The sequence below is a fragment of the Spermophilus citellus genome, assembly GCF_964194105.1.
Source record: "Spermophilus citellus genome assembly, chromosome: 4".
Lineage (NCBI taxonomy): Eukaryota > Metazoa > Chordata > Mammalia > Rodentia > Sciuridae > Spermophilus > Spermophilus citellus.
Genome location: NC_138185.1, coordinates 22,420,107 through 22,432,930, shown reverse-complemented (window position 1 = coordinate 22,432,930; position 12,824 = coordinate 22,420,107).

Sequence of the window (12,824 nt, the reverse complement as noted above, 5' to 3'; positions counted from 1 at the left end):
AGATGCATCTTTTCTATTATAACAAAAAGATATTTACAAGTTGGCTAATTCACTAGCACTACTTTTTATGATTCACTGTCACCTCAAGCATCTAGAAAGCTTAAATATTGTGAAATGAAATATGAACTTTGTGCACAAAAACACAATTTACCAAAAACGTACATATAGATATATGGTTATAATCTAAACCTGTCTTCCAAATATGGAGACTTTAGCAAAGAGCACTTCCCCTCCCGCTTCCTCTTCTCCCTCTTCACCACTCCAGTGACTAAATTCAGGACTATCCCTAGCTCCAAGAGCTGGATTAACAAGGGTCACTCACAGAAGACAGTTCTTTCTAAAAGCTAACAAAGGACATTTATATAGGGATTATTTTACTATTGTTAACAAACTCTGGGCATTAGGACTTATCCTTTAATACCCAGCAAGATTAACTAAAATACACATATAACAATGGCTAGACAATCTGAACTAATCTAAAGGGCATCCATTGCTTCTCTATGCATACTTTCTCCTTCCCCTACCCCCGACCCAGTGACCCTTCAACCTACCCTCCAAGACATCAAGTTCAACAATTCCATTCCCCTAAATGGCAACCATTCCTAAGTAGTAACAAAACATACTTAAAGGGCATTACTTTAGCTCTCTACTTTTCCCATGTGTTGTGCACTTTTCAACATCTAGAAACACTAGATGTTCCCAACAAGGACTTAAGTTTCCAACTATACATACAGTAGCACTGAATAAACTGCAACACTTACTTAACAAAGGCTATACTTTGAAGCAAAACTCCCCCCCACACCCCTTTTTTTAAAGGCTAGAATTTGAAAGTGTCTTCCAAACAGTAACATTCTGGCCTAGAACCCTTCCCCTTCTAGTCTTATCAACCAATGGGTCAGTATATGCATCTGTAATGCTTAGAGATGACTTTTAACAAATTTCACTTTCTAAGTGGTTTTAATTACAGTCTTTCCTATGAATTTAACAACATGTACTCGGTGTGTTAGTTTACTAACTCTACTTTTGTCATATACTGGCAACCTCTTTAGCATCTAGATAGACTAGATGTAAATTAGGACTCATTTGTCCTTTATATACACTATTTACACAGAATAGTAAAACAAAACCCACAAATATAAGGGACAATGGTCAATTCTGCTTCACAGAAAATACACTGGTATAAAGCCCTTTATATTTTCTTTTCCTTCTTCCTCCCTGAACCAGCACAGGTATAATATGTACTGTTCAGAGAAGTGTTTTGATCATTCCATTTCCAAAAGACAGTTATTTCCTCATGAATTTAAAAAAAAAAAGATATATAACAAAATGTTTTATTTACTACCTCTACTTTTAACATACTTTGTGCACTTCTAAACATCTAGAAAGACTAGATGTTTCAAATAAGGACTTAAGTTTGTCCACTATGTACATAGTAGTGTTAAATAAACTACACACATGTAACAATGGTTATATCTGAAAGTGTCTTCTAAGTAGGATCATTCTGGCCTAGAATCCTTCATTTCTTCTACTTCTTTCTCCTGTTGTCACATGTGTCACATCTGAGTGTCACATGATGTTACAATTTCACTTCCAAAAGTCCTTTTTAGAAGACTGCCTTTCTATGAATTTTAACACAAAGTGTACAAAATGTGTGAGTTTACTAACTCTACTTTTGTCATACATTGGCAACCTCTTTAATATCTAGAGACTAGATATTATAAAATTAGGACTCCTTTGTCCAGTATATATACAATATATACAGTACAGCAAAGTTAAATGAAATGCACGGTACTGCACAGTACAAGGCAATGGGTAAGCTGAAGTTTTCTAGCACACACTAACAATGTTAAACACCTTTTGCAACTTCTTCCCTCCCACCTCCCTCAACCCAATCAACAAGTACAACAGACAGTATTCTGTTAAGGGGTGGTTTAACAATTCCAAACACAATATTTCTCATCAGTTTTTAAAAGCTATTTACAAAAAGTTTCAATTCTACTACTTTTACTTTTAAATATATCAAGCACTTCTAAATATATAGAAGGACTAGATATTCCACATAAGACCCTGTCCACTATTCACACAGCACTGGTAAATAAAATTGCACGCGTAGCAATGGTTAAATATGAGGTATCTTCTAATATGACCATTTTGTCCTTGAACCTCTCCCTCCTCATTACCTTCTATTTTCAGTCCAGTGGACAAGTACAGGCATATGTAACACTTAGAGATGGTCGAACAAATCCATATCCAAAAGTCTTTTTACAGAGGACAAGCTTTCCTATGAATTTCAACAAAAAATGTACAAAATATTCTAATTTTACTAACTACTTGGTCATACACTGGCAACCTCTTTAACATCTAGAGACTAGATGTTGCAAAATTGGGACTTATTTGTCCATTATATACACTATATACACAGCAAAAACAAAATGCACAAAACATAGAAAACTAATGTGTGAAAATGTCCAAATATGAACACACTAACCTTTTGCAATTGCTTCCCTCCCACCTCCTCCACATCACTGAGCAAATACAGACAGTACTATACCGCTCACAGAGGTGGTTTAATAGTTCCATTCCCAAAAGACTATTTCATATGAATTTTAGCAAAAAGATATTTACAAAGTGATATTTTACTACCTCTACGTTTAACATACATCGGGCACTTCTAAACATCTAGACAAGACTAGATGTTTCAAGTAAGGACTCAATTTGTCCACTATGTACATGACAGTCTTGAATACACTGCACACATGTAACAATAGTTCTAATTTGAAAATGTCTTCAAAATATGAGCATTCTGGCCCTTCACTGACCCAGAGGGCTATAATGCTCAAATTTTCAGAAGACAATCTTTCCTAGGAATTTTAACACAAAATATTCAAAACTGGTTTACTAATTCTACTTTTGTCATACACTGGCAACCTCTTTAACATCTAGAAAGGCTAGATGTAGATTAGGAGGACTCATTTGTCCTTTATATACACTATGTACACAGCAAAGTAAAACAAAACCCATAGACAACTCTTGGCTCTCGGTAAGCACACTGGCACGGTGCTCCCCAGGACCAGCACACAACTGTACTATTCAACAGGGGTTTGGCTATTGCACCCCCACCCCGAAAAAAAGAAACCATTTCATAAGAATTTTAACAAAAGAAATTTACAAAATGTGTCATATATTTTACCACTTCTACTTTTAACATATATCAGGCACTTTAGAACATCTAGAAAACCTAGATATTTTTTTAAAAAAGTATTTAGCATTTTCAACTATATATACACTAATGAGGAATAAAATGCACACGCAAAACAATGGTTATTATATGAAAAATGTCTTTTACGTAAAACCAGTCTGGCACAGGACCTCCTTCTCATAGTCAGTCTCCTCCATGTCCAACAACCCACTGAACAAACGTGGACAAGTGTCGCTCCTAGAGGTGGTCTAACAAATTCGTTTCAAAGTCACTTCCAGAAGACATTTCTGATTTTTTCAAACAAACGGACATTTACAAGGCGTTATTTTCTAACTCTATCATACGTCAGGCATCCTCTTTACAAATTTAGAATGTCCAGATGCAACACAAGTTTTAAAAGGTTGGGGGGCAAGTTGAGAGCAGCTTTTTCATATTATATACACAGGCCTTTTACAAAGGGCCAGGAAATCTTCCCAAAGGGTGGCGGGCGTTTCCAACTGGGTAGATGCGGCTTGTGACTCTACCATTTCTCTCTCTGGTAGAACGAACACCAACCGCCCGAGGCCGCTAACCGTTCCACCCGTCGTCGTCTTCCGGGGCTTCGCTCACCTTCCAGGACGGTTCCGGTCTTTGTTGGCTGAGACAAGGTGAGGTCTCGAGCAGCCGGCACTGAGCGCTCACGGGGAGCCCTAGTCTGTGCGGCTCCGCTGTCCAACGCGTGGTCGAGCTTTCAGGCGTCCATCCTCCTTCTTGGGATCTTTAAGCCCCTGCCGGCCTCCGCGGCGTTCGGGCGGCCGCCATTCTTCTCGCCATGCCACGCCCGTCGCCACCCAAAGGCACCACGTCCCGGGTGGCGGCTTCAGCTGGGACGGGCACGACTGAGCCAGGAGACCCGGCAGCCCTCGGGGTCCGGGGCCCGACAGGTCGCCGCCGCCATCAGGTCATCCATCTGGGTGGCAGGCTCACCGGTCCTTCACAGCCAGGGCCAGCCAGTGGGCACTCGCAGCAGGAGCTCCGGGAATCTGTAAGAGAGGCCGCGTCCTGTCCTCGGGCCCCCCAGCGCACCCGCCGGCCTAGGGCCGGCCTGGGGCCGGGGGCCCCAGAGGGCCCGGGGGAGCAGGCCGCACTCCCGTTTCTCACCACGCTCTCTGCCGGAACTGACTTGGCAGTTCTCTGTGCGGGCGAGAGCGGAGCGGCACCGGAAGTCCCCTCGCGCCAGGGCCAGAGAGCTACGGTTCCGGAACTTCAACGTTCCGGTGTGGGGGAAAGGCAGAGAATGTAGTCACTTGGAGTCAGGACGCCCTCCTGGCTTGCCTTTACTAAGGATAGCTGTTATTGATCTCAGAAGTGCCCGAGCATACATATTTTTGCATCCCCTTACACCCCACCTTTGCAAGAAGAATTTTCGAATATTTAATTAATTCACCACACATTTATTCAGCACCCATTGTCTGCCCCATAAACATCGGGACATGAGTAGTAAAGGAAAAGGTTAAAACAGGAAAATATTTACTCTCCTGAAATTACATTTTAGTAAAGAAAACAAATAATATACAATCCTCTAAAAGGGCAGATAGTGAAAGTGCTATGGAAAAATAAGAAATGGGCAAGAATAAGAAGAAATGTGGGTATGGAATGTTATAAATGATGGCCAGCTGACTTGGGAATAGAGACCTAGAGGCAGGGAGTGAACTATGCATGGAGATGCATGGTAGAAGAGCCTTCCTAACAAGGAAACATCCAGTAAACAGGCCACAAAGCTGGAATATAATGGGCCTTGCCTGCTCCAGGAACAGCAAAAAGGCTGGGGAGGAGAGATGAAGTCAAACCTTGTGTGAGGACAGAAATGATAGCTATTAGAACTTGGAGGAGAGTTGAAGTGGGGGAAAGAGCAGAATCAGGGAGCTCCATAGTATACCATTACAGTGAACCAGGTGAGATATAATAGGAGCTTTATGATAGTCACCCTTACAGTAATGTCTCTTTCCAGTTTTAGTTACTCATGGGTGAACTGCTGTCCAGAAATATTAATAGATAATTCTACAAATAATGCATAAGAATTGCACAACATTCTGAGTGGCATGATGAAATCTCCTACCCACCCGTTAGTCTCTTAGTAGCCTTCTCTGTTGCAACTCAACTGTAGTGGTATCACAGTACTTGTGTTCAGGTTACCCTTATTAACAGTGGCCTCTAGACACAAGAGTATTGATATTGGCAAATCAGATATGCCAATGAGAAACTATAGGTGCTTCCTTTAAGTCAAAAAGGTGCATTCTCAACTTACTAAAGAGAGGGGAAAATTATATATTAAGGTTGCTAAGATCTGTGGTGAGAATAACACATTATCTTTTTTTCCTCTCAGTGCTGGTGATGGAATCCGGGGCCTTGCACATGCTGGGCAAGCATTCTACCACTGAGCTACAGTCCTGCATCTTCTATCCTTGAAATTGTGAAGAAAGAAAAAATTACTTCTAGTTTTGCTAGCAAAAAAAAAGCCTAAATTGCCAGGCACAGTGGTACATATCTGTAATCCCAAAGACTTGGGAGTCTGAGGCAGGAGGTTTGCAAGTTTGAGGCCAGGCTGGTCAAGTAGACTGGGGAAGTAGATCAGTGGTAGAGCACCCCACTGTTCAATCCCCAGTACAAACCAACAATTACCCTCCCCCCCCCCCCGCAAAAAAAAAAAAAAGCTGCCTGAATTACAAATTGCAAGAGTTACAGCCACAGAGCATGATAAGTACTTAGTTAAGATGAAAAAGACATTGAATTGTAGGGTTCAGTACTATCCATAGTTTCAGACATCTTCTGGGAGTCTCAGAACATATCATCCTAGGATGAGGGAGGACTATATGCCAGGATAATGACAACTAAGGGGGCAAAAAGCAGTTAAACTCAGGGTATTAGGCCAAGCCTATAAGACTCACTGAGAGTCTGGATGTGAATTGTGAAAGAAAGTGAGGAATCAAAGATGAGTCCAAGGCTTTTGGCCTGAGCAAATGAAGAAAGTTGCCTTTAACTAAGATAGAAGAGACCATGGAAGGAACAAGTTTTGGGGAGAATATCAGGAGCTTGGTGTTGGATGTGAGATGTTAAGATGCCAGGCCTGTTTGACATTCAAGTGGAAATGTCAAGTATACAGTTGGATTTATGAGTCTGGCATTCAGCGAGAGTCTGAACTAGAAAGACGCATTTGGAAATCATTGGCATATAGATGCCTGTAAGACCCTGCAGCTGCCTGAGAGAAACAAGGGAGGGCAGAGAGAGGAGAGCCTGGAAGCCTGATCCCTGGACAGTGTTTACAGGTTAAGTTGTTGAAAAGGAACAAGGAGACAGAGGAGTGGTCACAGAGATAGGAGAACAACCACAAGAGTGTTGTGTTCTAGAAGTGAATGAAGTGTGTCAGGGGAGACATATCAACAAATCAGGTAAGATTTCTGATCAAGTCAGATAAAATAGAAAATTATACTTCCAGCCTGTATTATTAATACTGTGATGAATATTCTTGTGAATTTCCAAACTATGTGGAGTCTTCTCATTTCTTTTGTAGATAATTCTGGAAATGTAAAGAAAGATCAAACGATTGACCCAGGCTCGTGACTTTTTTTTTTAAAAGCAGTTCTGGGGATCAAACTCAGGGCCCTGCACATGCTAGGCAAGTGCTCTACCATTGAACTAGAGCCCCACCCCAGGCTTAATACTCTAGATGCAGACCCAGAAAGGATTCCCAAGAGGAAAATCCCAAAGTCAGAAAGACCTCTCTGACAAAGGCCAGGGCTTTTCATCCACAGTGAAATAACAAGGGCATGAGCCAGTAGAGTTGCTACAGGACTAGAAAACAGGTAAAGTGCAGGTTTCTGCCACTGCAAAGGAAGAAACAATTGGGCTTAATGACTGGAGAGAAGGACAAGGAGGAAAACGAGGATCTGTGGATCACACAAGAGTCTTGGACACTAGAGCTGGGTAGATAGGTTTGTCAATGGCCCATTGATGATGATAAGGAGCAAGAGGGCTCTGCTCTCCTTTCTGGTCCCCACCTCCTAAGCAGCCCAACAAGTTGGTATTCCTAGAATGCAGAGATGACAATGATGACAAACATGCATCCTGCTTTGGACTTGACATCTCTACTTGAATGTACCACAGTATCTTTTTAAGGATAGCCTTTTTTTTTTTTTTTTTTGGTAGATGGACACAGTACCTTTATTTTGTTTATTTATTTTATGTGGTGCTTAGGATTGAACCCAGTGTCTCACATGTTGTAGACATGAGCTCTACCACTGAGCTACAACCCCAGCCCTCCACAGTATCTTAAACTCCTGTGAGAGTCCAAACTCTTAGTATCTCTCTGGAGCATGCTGTTCCCCAGAGCAGTAACTGGCAGTATCATCACCTGGTTCCCAAATTTAAAACCTAGTCATATTCCTTGATTCCTGCTTTTTAAATTCCCCAGGCTCCATCCATCACCAGTCCTATCTGTCTCCTAAATATATTTCAAATATAGCCAATTCCCCTGCTGTCCTTATAGCAGCCACTAAATACATGAAGTTATTTAAATTTTAATTAATTAGAATAACATGAAATGAAAAATTCAGTTCTTCAACCACACTGGCCTCATTCCAAGTGCATAAGGTTTTCAGATGTCAAACATTTCCACCATTGCAAAAAGTTCTGTTGAACAGCACTGATTTACTTGTACATCCAAACCAGCAGCACTGCTCCTCTGATGCCTCTAATAGCCTCCGAATTGTTGTTTTGATGGTTTCTACCACTACTGCTTCTGACTCCTCTCTCCCCTCAGAAGCCAAAGTTAACTTTTAGTCAGAAATCAAATCTTGTTATGCTCCTGTTTAAGCCATTGTGGCTTCCCTCACACTTGAAACAAAATCCAGACTCCTTACCGTGCTATTGTCCTCCATGACCTGCTCTCTGCATCCCTCATGCCTCAACTTGGACCATTCTCTCCCTCTGTCATCCCAATCACAATTGCCTCCTTGCTATTCCTTTTATTCTCCAAACCCTACTCTGCCTCAGGGATTTTATACGTGCTCTGGACTTGGAAGGGTCCTTACTTGGCTTTTGGCTTCTCATCCTTTAGGTCTCAGCTCCAGTTGTGTTTATTTATTTGTTTATTTTTTGTGGTGCTGGGGATTGAACCCAGGGCTTCATGCATGCCAAGCAAGCACTCTACCACTGAGCTGTGGCCCTATCCCCCAATTTTAATTCTTTAGAGCCTTTTCTGTCCTACATCTCAAGGAGATCTCTTCCAGTTGTCATCATATAGCCCTACTTGTTTCTTTCATTCATCACAATATTTCATTACTTTATTAATAATAATGAGCATTTCTGTTCATTCCTTATATGCAGGGCTTTATATCAGAGACTTAGCTTTATATGCTTCACTTAATCTATCAATTTACTAGTTTATTTTCTGTTCTTGTTTTCTTGTATGTCGTCCACCCAATACAGTATATAGTAGACTGATATACAGTAGGCACTTATTAATTATTAAACAAATGAATTAATTCATTGATCACATACTATGGGCCAGACACTTTATTAACTAAGCATTTTATGTATATTGCCTCATTTAATTTGCACAGCAATCCTGTGAAGTAGATACTATTACTCTCCCCTTTTTATAGCTGCAAGGCATGTAACCTGCCTAGTTCTTAGGAAAAATCAGGATTCTAATCCAAGTCATCTGACTCCAGAGTTCCTTGGAAGGCACATAGAGGATTTAGAGGCCTGAGTACACACTAGCATGCAGACTCCCACAGCTTGGATTAGATGCAGGGAAGCTGAAGGACTCCCTTCTTAAGGGGCTATTTCAGATCAGGCCTGAGATTCTGGTGAGCAATTGCTCTATCAGGAGGCATATTTGGGGCCTGGGTCAAGGGTTAGAATTGGACAGTTAGGAATTCTAAATGCTGCTATCAATTGTGAACATCCCAGTGAGGCTGGGAGTGTGGGCAGGAGACCCCAGACAAGACCCTGAGCCAGGGTTGCACCCAGAATGACTACTGAAACTGCTGTGTCCTATTGCCTGTCTCAGATCAAGGATGACACAGGTAAAAATAATACCCCTAGCACTTCTCAGGAAACATCACATGTCAGGCCTGTGACACACAATGTGTTTATTAGGCCAAAGGCTCTAAGCTCATTAGCAGGAAGGGTGCTGAGCTTCAGTCCACCCACACAGCCTGCTTGGGAAACGCTGCAAAGTGCATCCTCTCTAGGGGGCCTCGGCATGCAATCTCCAGCCCCCTTATCAACATCCACACGCATCTGCAAGGAAGCAGAGAAGGCAGATCTGATTAGCAGCAGACAGACTGTTCATAATCCTTATCATTCTTCTCATTGCTTGAATTTGGGACTTAATTCTGTCATTGCACAGTTTCTCAAACTTGAATCACTCTCAAATCAGCTTAACAACGTCCTACATATCTGTGTACCCCAATGTCTTAGTCTATCCAGGCTACTATAACAAAATAGCATCATTCTGGTAGCATATAAACCACAGAAATTTCTCACAATTCTAGAGGCTGGGAACTTGAAAATCAAGGAATTAATAGATTCAGAGCCATGAAGGCCTGATTTCTGGTTCATATTTGGGGTCTTCTAGCCTTTTTTTTTTTAACTGAGGATTGAACCTAAATGTAATTTACCTCTGAACTACACTGCTACACCTTATTATTTTTTATTTTGAGACAGGGTCTTGCTAAGTTGATGAGGCTGGCCTTGAACTTGTGATCTTCCTGCCTCATCTCCCTAGTAGCTGGGATGACAGGTGTGCACCACCATGCCTGGCTCTCTTAGCCTCTTTAACAGGGTCACTATTCTCATTCATGATGGTTCTGTCCCCATGATTGAATCATAGTCCAAAGGCCCAGCCTGTTAATATCATCACCATAGGGGCTTAGAATTTCAAGATATGAATTGTAGGGTCACAGGCATTCGGTCCAGAGCACCCCAGTATGAGTTTTTACTTAATGCCTATGAATTGACTCAGCGTGACTTTGGCTACATTAGTTTTGTCCTCACTAGTATTTGTGAAATCACAAAGTTGACATGCTAGTTATGTTTTCCTAATGTATACTGAAGTGAATATATAACTCTTTATAAAATGTTCTTCTGGCTTCTTTTTTTTTTTAAAGAGAGAGAGAGAGAGAGAGAGAGAGAGAGAGAGAGGATTTTTAATATTTATTTTTTTTAGTTCTCGGCGGACACAACATCTTTGTTGGTATGTGGTGCTGAGGATCGAACCCGGGCCGCACGCATGCCAGGCGAGCGCGCTACCGCTTGAGCCACATCCCCAGCCCCTGGCTTCTTCTTAAAATCCTATTAATAGATGCAACCAATGGGGACCCAAGTTGCATAGGTAAAACACTTTGCAAAATAATTGAGGTCAAAGGGATATAGGGGACAAGCTAGAGGAGCTCCTGGTGGCCAAAGCTGAAAGAATTTGAGCAATAAAATAAAAAACATTGGAATATAATCCAAGATATAATAAATATCTATGAATCCATACTGGCATGAATGATTGAATAAATAAATGGAAAGACAAACAAATCATCCCTATAAAAGAATTCCAGGGCTAGGGTTGTAGCTCAGTGTTGAGTGTGTGTAAATAACTCAAAGGGGGAGAAACTTGGCAAACACGACCTTGGTCAGATGATCAAGGTGATTAAGCCATGTTAATAACATGTAACCCTGAGATGACGTGATGAGAAGAGCACTTTTCCTCTGTAAGTCCTCCCAAACCCATGACTCAGACTAATCATGAACAAAACATCAGATGAGCACAAATTGAGGGATTTTCTCTAAAATACCTGAGCAGTGCTCCTCAGAACTGTAAGGTCATGCCAGGTGTGGAGGTACACGCCTCTAATCCTAGCAACTTGGGAAGCTGAAGCAGGGGGATCACAAGTGTGAGGCCAGCCTCAGCAAAGAGCAAGACCCTGTCTCAAAATAAAAAATAAAAAGGACTGGGGATGCAGTTTGGTGGTAAAGCACTCTTGGGTTTAACCCCAGTATGGGGGTGGGGAAGAAAATTCCAAGGACATGAAAAACAAGAAGACCCTGAGAAAGTGTTATAGGCCAGAGAAGACAAAGAAGACATGATGGGAATGTAGTGTGGTGCTCTGGATAAGACTCTGGAACAGGAAACAAGATGTTAGTAGATAAGCTATGAAATCTGAACAAAGTTTAACTAATAGGAATGTATAAGTATTTGTTTCTTAGTTGTGACAATGTCATAATAATGCAAGATTTAATAATAAGGGAAACTGATTCTGGAGATTAGGACCTGATAGCTGTAGGTGACTGTTATTCAGGTCCTAATCTCCAGAATCAGTTTACTTTATTATTAAGCTGTAGGTGACTCTGAAATTTAAGGCTTCTATAATATTAATAAGCTTCCTCTATAATTGAAAATAACTATAAAACTATTTTAAAAATTGTTCACTTGGATCCTAAAATCATCTTGATGAAGCCACACTTTGCAAAACAATTGGTAAAAGAGACTCATTTTGGAAATCAGATGGTTCTAAATTCTAAACCTGGCTTCACCACAAAAGCAACCTTGGTTGAGTCAATATAATTCTTGAAGGGCATCCCCTCATCTGTACAAGAGATGTGAGCCCCACCTCCATGTCAGAACTCCTTTGACCATGCAGCAGATGCCCAACAAATGGTCAGTCAACATTCTCTTCCTTCTCTTTCCATTTATAGAGTATGTTACACTTCACATAGTATTTTCTACATATGTTAATGTTTGATCTCCATGAAATTTCACACTGTGAGATAAAGCTAAAGTTTTCCTTCTCATTATATAGATGGAAAAACTAAGCTTCCATATTAACTAACTTCAGCCAACATTACTTAATTGTAGTGTAAAGGTAAAATTTCTAAGCTGCAAAATCCTGAGTTAAAGTTAAAGTTAAAGTGTAAAAGACTAGGGCATTGTAAAGCTTCTAGATTACAAGGCCTGGGCTAAAAGGTAAAAGCCTATTGTTACAATTCCCCTGCTTATCTCTGTAAAGTTGTTAGGACAATGCGGGAGCTGCTCAGTAAATATCTCTATTGATTCCCTGGTTGTTTAATAGCTAAGGGCTCCAGGTAACATGGCAGGTAGGCATCCAGGCCCCAGAACCAATCAGTTTGAATGTGTACCCCACTTAGAAGTGACCAATCACCCCTACCCAAACTGTTCCCGCCAATGAATGGACTAATCATGTATCAGAATTGTTGTTCAATTTCCCCGCGCCTCATGATGATTTGTTCTGATGTATGCAAAGCCCCCCACCCTCTCCAAAAAGTGTACTTAAGCTCTGCTTGACCTCTGCTCTGGACTCTGGGCTGCACTCCCTTCTTGAGTGAGCACAGAGTCCCAGCGCGCTGGAACGGATCCCTCTAATAAAAATCCCCCTTGCCTTTGCATGATTAGTCTCGTGTGGTCTCTCCTTCTCCGACGCTTCGCCGGACCCTTACAGTAGGACTAGAGAAAATAGATCTTGCCGCAGTCTTGACTGGGCACAGAATCACAAGCCACCACACACCTTGTAGATTCAAACAGCAATTCTTTATTCCCGAACTCACACCGGCCTCTACACACGTTCTGGGGAAA